Source organism: Lithobates pipiens, unplaced genomic scaffold, assembly GCF_037356315.1.
Source record: "Lithobates pipiens isolate NorthernLeopardFrog02 unplaced genomic scaffold, aLitPip1_a1.2 Scaffold_22, whole genome shotgun sequence".
NCBI classification, from domain to species: domain Eukaryota; kingdom Metazoa; phylum Chordata; class Amphibia; order Anura; family Ranidae; genus Lithobates; species Lithobates pipiens.
This window is the reverse complement of record NW_027507784.1, coordinates 199,930,258-199,940,040: the sequence shown is the minus strand read 5'-3', so window position 1 is coordinate 199,940,040 and position 9,783 is coordinate 199,930,258.

Below are 9,783 nucleotides of genomic sequence, written 5' to 3'. Positions count from 1 at the left end.
TATTTACACTTTACCTTGATTTTCTTGAGCCTGAGAGGATCCCACCACTGGACATTCAGTAAAAGTGTCTAAATCACCCAGACAGAGATGTAAACATTGAAAGAAGTACCATCCTCCTCTGCAGTGATGAAGATAGAAGACTGCTGTGAGGGCTTACCTAGGTTGGAGTTCATGGTGCAGAGATGTATGCTCACCCTTGCAAATACACACAGCCCACGGTAACGAAGAGATAAGCTACCTGGGCTGTGCATCTGTGCACGGGGGCTTGACAGGAATAGCCAAGGGATAGTCGAAGTAAAGCCGTAGTCAGGGATTCCAGAATTCAGAATAAACGATAACCAAGCCAGGGTCAGAAGCCGGGGTCAGTCTTGGAACACTGTAACTTGAACACAGGAACACAGGAACCTTTGGCGACAAGAGACAATGAACTGACAAAGCCCTTAGAGTGAGGCAGTGCTTTATACCCAGCTGATTGGTTAAACTGCCTCAGCGGAACCAGGAGTGAAAGGCACTATTTACAACAAGATCCAGAGTATGGTCCTAGTATTTCATGCAGAACTGTGCAAAGCTGAAAAGCAGGCTGAAAGCAACTGAGGTGTGGCTCAGAGGCAAGATAACAGGAGCACTCAACATGCAGTCATAGGTTCAATACCCCTTTTGAGCCACTTGGAGTGTGACCACGCCTGGCCATCTGCATGGCACGGTAGGGACCGTGACAACTGCTAAAGGTGGCAAAGGAAATTCAAAGTGACTGCAAAAAGCAGAGGCTTTTTTTCTGCAGAGAATTGCTTTCTGGATAGGATTTCAAAAATGTAAACTTTAACCAAACAGAGGAATCTTTTAAGACATAACACTAAATATATTTGTTTGATGAAAAGAGCAAAGTTCAACTAGTGTATAACCATTTAGAGGTATATTTTAAACTTAATAGCCTATGAAACAGTGCCACTCAGAAGTAGCATGGTCAGAAGATATAAAATGACGATGCTATGTGGATATTACAATCAATGTGATCCACTTAAAATATTGTTATGATTTTGCATAGTTTTGCAGTAAAACAAATAAATGCAACTTGTCCTGTACCAATGGATTACACTAAGCCCTTGTACACACGGTCGGACATCCGACAACAAAATCCATCGGATTTTGTTCAACGGATTTTGTCTGAAACTTGTGTTGCATACACACGGTCGGACAAAGTTGTCGGAAAATCCGATCGTACGTAACGTGATGACGTTATTTCGGTATGACGGGACTACGTTCAGGCTAGTAGCCAATAGCTTTGGTCTAGGAATTTGATCTGAGCATGCGTTGCACTTTGTTCGTTCGGAATTCTCTACACATAATCGGACAAAGTCCGATCGGATCATGTTGTCGGAAAGTTTTATAGTCCAGCTCTAAAACTTTGTCCGTCGGATATTCCGACAGAAACAGTCCGATGGAGCCCATACGCAGTCGGATTATCCGACAACATGGTCCGATCGGACATTTTCCGTCGGAATGTCCGACCGTGTGTACAAGGGCTTATGTGTATATGATTATTATATATATGTGTATTATTATTATTATTATTATTATTATTATGATTATTATATTATATGTGTATGATCAAGAAAGTTCTTAAAAAAAGTAAATATTTGTTGTGTGTTTCTATTATTATTAATATTGCATGCTGTTTTTCATGTTCATACGCACAGTAATCGGTCATAGTAAACATTGTTCGTTTCCCAAATAAATACAATGTTTTCCCAGATACCTGATTACATTTTGTTCATGCTAATTTTGAATTTAATAAAAGAGGTTTAGGACATTGTTGTCTTGATGTGTTTGAACCTAGAAGGAACAGCAAACTAGATTCAGTGTAATGTATGGAGAGGACACTCAGCAGCTGTTTACACATCTGGACTCAGGTGCACTAGTGTGGGACACAAGAACAAACTTTTTAGGGTGTCAAACACAGGTACTCCATTGGATACTTGGGGGTCCAAAAAAGGTAAGTATTCCAGCTGTGGCTCCTTCTTTCAATGATCAATACCATTTTTTGTTTTTAAATTGGTGTTTACAGTGTCAATGGGTTTAGATAATAATGTACAAACCACTTGGCACTACAAGTGCACTAGGAGACAGAAAAAAGAAACACAAGCAGGAAATCAAAATCCAGATTTTTGCAGATTAAATATAAAATGTATTGAACATGTGATGGCAAAGCAATGGCCCCCCTCCCCGAAAAATATTGCAAATAATTTTGTCGCACTTCACGGGCACTTTGGGGGGCAAGCCAGGAAGGGCCGCCTCCAGGGACATCATTGTTTGTTGAAGTCTGGCGTCAGGCCCAACTGTGACCACATAATTTGGGTTATTTCTTTTCAAAAAGTTATGCAGGATGCACCAAGATAACACAATGGCATTAAGTTTGTATTCCGCCATATTAATGGCCGTTTTAAACAGGCGGAAATGGCTGGCCAGAATCCCAAACACGTTCCCCACAACTCTTCTGGCTCTGGCCAGTCGGTAATTAAAAACTCTCTTCTCAGAAGTGAGGGTCCTCTGGGGGAATGGCCTCATGACATGGTTTCCCAGACCAAAAGCCTCATCTGCTACGAAGACAAATGGCAGTCCTTCGACATTCTCCTCTGGGGGTGGAAATCCCAAGCCACCACTCTCGAGACGTCTGTAAAACTTGGTCCGGATATATACACCTTCATACAACATCCGGCTATTCCTCCCCATGTCCACATACAGAAACTCATGTGTCGCCTGTGTGTGGTATGCATCGGACTGTTTCCGTCGGAATACCCATCGGACCAAATTTTCCAACTTGCTGGAAATATTTTCTGACAAACTGGTCCGATCGGACATACTCCGATCATGTGTAGCCTACTCCAACGGACAAAGTGCCACACATGCTCACATTCAAATTCCGACACGGAAGCGATCGTTCAGGTAAAACTACTGTTCGTAAGCGATATAGCACATTTGTCACGCTGCAATGTTAAAAATTCTTTCATGAAGCGCATTCTCTTGTTCTTTACAATGCTGCAAAAATAAAAATTCTTTTGATGCTCATAGTCACACACACTTCTCCCGAACGTATTTCATGACTCTTTTTTAACCATTTTGGCAATACAATTTTAGTTTGCGTCACATCTACACAATTTTAGATTTTGTTTATTCTTTTTGGATGCTTTTTTTTTTTGATTTCCTAAAAATCTCCTTTAAAGACAGTTTGCTCATTTATCCTTTTTTTGAGGTGTTTTTTGTGTGTATACTTACAACAACAACATTATTGTATTTTTTATCTTTGGTTTTTCGTTTTTCGTTTTTAATCTACAGGAGGTTGTTTAGTGTTGGTACCCCTTGTTATTCATTTCACTTTGTATTTTTGAAATGTACCTGCCTGCTCCCAAATAAACTGGCCTTTTGGAAGGAAAACACATACACAAGTATTTCATCAAACAAAAAAAACCTTTATTTTGGTCGCAATAAAATAAAAAAAGGAACACAGCGCTGGAGAAACTTGTAACTTTGGTGCAGCCTTTGGCCTCCAGGGCAGACATGAACAAATTAGAATAAGAAAAATTGGTGGCCTGAGGAGTACATATCTCAGGGAGAGAAGTCTGGTCCAGAAGTCCTAGAGAACAGGAAATTCAGATGCCATTTATGTCCCCAGGATGTGGTTCTTCAAGAGGCTGCATCTTCTGGCAGACCAGACTGAACCCAGGCCATCACTCACTCGTCTTCCTTAGGCACTTCCCTCCAGGCATCCTTCGAGGCTGTGGCTCGGCTCCTGTAGTTGGGGCAGGAGGAGGAGAAGGAGGGCGTTGGTCAACCTCCTGGCTGCCACTTGCCACAGCCTCCCGCCGACTGAGGTCTTCCTGTGTATGAAAAGGGGACATAGTTTTAGTTTTTTGATCATCAATCACACCAGTTTGTGCTCCTGGCTTTTGCAAATTGAATGTTATCAAATAGAACAGACTATCATTCTGAGACCAGCATTTTTATTTCCCGTCCCAATCATTTTTGGTCACTACTGTCTCTTGATATATAAACCACTTTGTTAAATCACAACTTACTGATCAATAAGAACATCTAGTTAACATCATTAAATGGAACACAAGAAATATGTTCAACAATGCAATACCTGTCTCAAGCTGGGCCCCACCACATGGTACTGCCTGGAAGACCCAGGTTGGACATCAGAAGCCTTATCTGGGGGTGAAGGATGCCTTGAAGGAAGACTGGAGAGTGGTGGCCTGAGTGGTGGCCTGGGTACCCCCTGGTCTACCAGAAAATGCAGCCTCTCAAAGTAAACCATCCTGGGGTAATAAACGACATCTGGATCTCCTACTCTCAAGGACTCCAGGTGCTTCTTTCTCTCCCTGAGATATGTAATCTTCATGGCCCCAATTTTCCTTTTCAGATAGGCCATGTCTGCCGTGAGGACCATGATCCGCACCAAAGAAAGAAGTTTCCCCAGCGCTGCGTTCCTCTGTGTTATGTCGTTGTAAAACTTGTTGGGGAACTGCCACAGGCAGGGCATCTCCTTGTATAGTTCGAGGAATAGCCCCATAAAATTTTGGTTTTGAATGAATCCATATTGTCTGCAAGACACAACACAAGACAAACCCTCAAATACTAATAATGCCATTAAAAACCCTCCTAATCTTGTCCCAACATTGATCTAGATAGAAGCAGTCTAGTCTAGTGATGCACCAAGTTAAAATTTTTACCTTCGTTTGCACGATCGTCGCGTCCGCGCCTCACTCTCTTCCCAGATCGTACGGACGATACATGAATGTTGCGTTTTATATACAGTGCGCATGCGTGAAACTCCGCCCGCCCCTGACGTTCTTTCTAGACTATTCCCCGGCCCTTCGCTTCCGGCACAGTGGGGAGAGCACATGGCGGAAAGAACGCAGGTGCGCACTAATAATAGTTCCACTAACGAGGAGGAGGGTGAGGAAAGCCCGGAGCCTGAAACATCCTAATCCAGGAAGAGAAGATTTAAGGCCTCAAATATGTCTTTTGGAGAGATGTTGGAGATGGTCGACAAATTGAACAGGACCGACTATGATGGGAAGTATGGACCTTACCCAAACGCAAATATCAGAAAGGCCAAGATCATGACTAAAGTTGTGAAGAGTCTTCATAAGAATTTTGGGGTACAACGATCCAAGGATCAACTGAGAAAACGCTGGTCAGACCTGAAACTGAGGGAGCACGAGCAGTACCTAAGGATCAAGCATGTTCTTAAAAAAAGTAAGTAGTTGTCGTGTGTTCATATGATTATTCTTGCTTGCATACTGCTCCATGTGCTTTGATTTCATGGTGTGCATTTTAAAATGGCCACTTTCAAGTTCATGGTTTCATTCATTCGTAAGAAACATTGTTCTGGAGGTAAGTATTCCAGCTTAACAAAGTGTCCACAATAATGTTCTCACCTTTGAACTCGGTCAAAAAACTATTGTACAACACTTCCAAGCAATGTTTCATATTCCTATTTATGCCCTCTGTGTGCTAATTTTTTTATTTTTACATTCTCATAGGGGAGAGAAGACTCGGCAAGTATGAGGACACCAGGGACCACACCCCTCCCAAAGAAGGGCAACTTCGAAAACCAAAACAGAGGAGCAGGAGGAGGAGGAAGGACAGATCGTTGAGGTTGGGCAAATTGTCACCACAACAGGTGAGTGTCGGAGAACACAGCTTCCGGTAAGCTCATCAATGTATGTCACCATATTTTTATTACATGGTGTGTTTTTTTGCTTTGTTTTGTAGGTGATGTGGAAGAAGATTCTCGTTTTACCAGTGAAAGTGCCCAGATCCTGATTGGGGAGATAATGGGGTGCAATCGGGATTTGGAAAATATACAGCAAAACATCAATGATGTTAAAAATAAAATGAAGAACATCATTGATGTTTTGGGGAGAGTGTGAAACAGAAAAAACTAGATAGGGTTTTATTTTTGATATTTTAAAACACCACTTTTGTATTTATCGAAATTACACATTTGGAAAATGCACAGAGTGTGTAAACATGTGCTGTCTCCCATCATGGGGGATCAATGTACACGTTTTGGGTAAGGTGGCTGAGATTAAGGGGTTGCAGCCCCAAAGCATGTACATTGATCCCCTATGATGGGAGATAGCACATGTTGACACACTGTGGGCATCTTCCAAATTTGGATTTTTCAGGGGTCACACCCCATGTGATGAAGGCAATATCAGCCCAGTTTGTACATACTCATGTCTGATATTGTCTTCACTTTTCAAAGTTGAACTTTGTAAGTTCCTGTGTTCTTTATTTTACGGTTTGATACATGCCTGTTTACACAAAAACATCAAGTAAACCAAATTTTGATTAAACTCTGTTTTTGATACACACAATTTCTTGGTTTGTTGTAAAAACCTTTTCTAAACGCACATGTGAATGTGCTTGTATTAAAAAGTTTAATTATCAACAATGTGTGGCTTCCTTTTTCATTGCGCCAAAAATGTATTTGTAGTAAAATTTTAGTTTGTGCTGAGAAGGAGTGTGATTTACTAAAGGCAACTCCACTTTGCAGTCCAAGTTTCAGGTGTACTTTTGCAGTGCACTTGTAGTGCATAGTGGATGTGCCTTTAGTAAAAAACACCCAGAGTGAGGTGTAAATTTGGACAATCATGCCATTTTCCTGCCATGGTGCTGAAAATGAGCACGATTTTGGTCAGTAATGCACTACATACATTAGTTACAAAAACAAGGTGTGTGTGTAGCAGACCCACAACATAATAAGATTATCTGAAGAAGAGACTGTCCCCTCATCTCGCTCTGAACTTGGGTTTGCACTGTTGTTGAAAAAGGCACAACTTGAAAAAACTGGCAAAGTGGGAGGCCACAGTCTGCCATTCCTGTAGCATTGAAGGACAAAAATTCGTAATTTGACAAATCAACATTGCAAGCAGATTAGACACCAACATTTTTTGACAAAATTAGTATAACATTTTGGGAACTGAGTTTTTAAAGCCTAAAGTATAAGGTCCCCTTATGACAGTCATCAGCCAATTATAGCTCAGGGGGTTTAGTACATACTCCCACATTATATAAGGCTTCAAGCGCGGCGGCCTTGTGTAGTGTGTTCCGGCGTCTGCAGGAGATAGTGGGTGTTGTGTGCCTCCAGCGCAGTATACACCTGTATCTACCCTTTATTGCTGTTGTTCTCTAATACAGCCATCTGCAGGAGTTAGTGGGTGTTGTGTACCTCCAGCACAGTATAGACCTGTATCTACCCTTTATTGCAGTTGTTCTCTAATACAGCCATCTGCAGGAGTTAGTGGGTGTTGTGTGCCTTCAGCACAGCACAATATACACCTGTATCTACCCTTTATTGCTGTTGTTCTCTAATACAGCCACCTGCAGGAGTTAGTGGGTGTTGTGTGCCTCCAACGCAGTATACACCTGTATCTACCCTTTATTAATGTTGTTCTCTAATACAGCAATCTGCAGGATTTAGTGGGTGTTGTGTGCCTACAGTGCAGTATACAACTTTATCTACCCTTTATTGCTTTTGTTCTCTAATACAGCCATCTGCAGGAGTTAGTGGGTGTTGTATGCCTCCAGCACAGCACAATATACACCTGTGTCTACCCTTTATTGCTGTTGTTCTCTAATACAGCCATCTGCAGGAGTTAGTGGGCATTGTGTGCCTCCAGCACAGCACAAAATACACCTTTATCTACCCTTTATTGCTGGTGTTCTCTAATACAGCCATCTGTAGAAATTAGTGGGTGTTATGTGCCCCCAGCACAGCACAGTGTACACCTGTATCTACCCTTTATTGCTGGTGTTCTCTAATATAGCCACCTGCAGGAGTTAGTGGGTATTGTGTGCCTCCAGCACAGTATACATCTGTATCTACCCTTTATTGCTGGTGTTCTCTAATACAGCCATCTGCAGGAGTTAGTGGGTGGTGTGTGCCTCCAGCGCAGTATACATCTCTATCTACCCTTTATTGCTGTTGTTCTCTAATACAGCCATCTGCAGGAGTTAGTGGGTGTTGTGTACCTCCAGCACAGTATACACCTGTATCTACCCTTTATTGCAGTTGTTCTCTAATACAGCCATCTGCAGGAGTTAGTGGATGTTGTGTGCCTTCAGCACAGCACAATATACACCTGTATCTACCCTTTATTGCTGTTGTTCTCCAATACAGCCAGCTGCAGGAGTTAGTGGGTGTTGTGTGCCTCCAACGCAGTATACACCTGTATCTACCCTTTATTAACGTTGTTCTCTAATACAGCAATCTGCAGGATTTAGTGGGTGTTGTGTGCCTACAGCGCAGTATACAACTTTATCTACCCTTTATTGCTTTTGTTCTCTAATACAGCCATCTGCAGGAGTTAGTGGGTGTTGTATGCCTCCAGCACAGCACAATATACACCTGTGTCTACCCTTTATTGCTGTTGTTCTCTAATACAGCCATCTGCAGGAGTTAGTGGGCATTGTGTGCCTCTAGCACAGCACAAAATACACCTTTATCTACCCTTTATTGCTGGTGTTCTCTAATACAGCCATCTGTAGAAATTAGTGGGTGTTATGTGCCCCCAGCACAGCACAGTGTGCACCTGTATCTACCCTTTATTGCTGGTGTTCTCTAATATAGCCACCTGCTTGAGCTGGTGGGTGCTGTGTGCCTCCAGCACAGCACAATATGCACCTGTATATACCCTTTATTGCTGGTGTTCTCTAATACAGCCATCTGTAGGAGTTAGTGGGTGTTGTATGCCTCCAGCACAGCACAATATACACCTGTGTCTACCCTTTATTGCTGTTGTTCTCTAATACAGCCATCTGTAGGAGTTAGTGGGCATTGTGTGCCTCCAGCACAGCACAAAATACACCTTTATCTAACCTTTATTGCTGGTGTTCTCTAATACAGCCATCTGTAGAAATTAGTGGGTGTTATGTGCCCCCAGCACAGCACAGTGTACACCTGTATCTACCCTTTATTGCTGGTGTTCTCTAATATAGCCACCTGCAGGAGTTAGTGGGTATTGTGTGCCTCCAGCACAGTATACACCTGTATCTACCCTTTATTGCTGGTGTTCTCTAATACAGCCACCTGCAGGAGTTAGTGGGTGGTGTGTGCCTCCAGCACAGTATACATCTGTATCTACCCTTTATTGCTGTTGTTCTCTAATACAGCCATCTGCAGGAGTTAGTGGGTGTTGTGTACCTCCAGCACAGTATACACCTGTATCTACCCTTTATTGCAGTTGTTCTCTAATACAGCCATCTGCAGGAGTTAGTTGGTGTTGTGTGCCTTCAGCACAGCACAATATACACCTGTATCTACCCTTTATTGCTGTTGTTCTCCAATACAGCCACCTGCAGGAGTTAGTGGGTGTTGTGTGCCTCCAACGCAGTATACACCTGTATCTACCCTTTATTAATGTTGTTCTCCAATACAGCAATCTGCAGGATTTAATGGGTGTTGTGTGCCTACAGCGCAGTATACAACTTTATCTACCCTTTATTGCTTTTGTTCTCTAATACAGCCATCTGCAGGAGTTAGTGGGTGTTGTATGCCTCCAGCACAGCACAACTTGAAAAAACTGGCAAAGTGGGAGGCCACAGTCTGCCATTCCTGTAGCATTGAAGGACAAAAATTCGTAATTTGACAAATCAACATTGCAAGCAGATTAGACACCAACATTTTTTGACAAAATTAGTATAACATTTTGGGAACTGAGTTTTTAAAGCCTAAAGTATAAGGTCCCCTTATGACAGTCATCAGCCAATTAT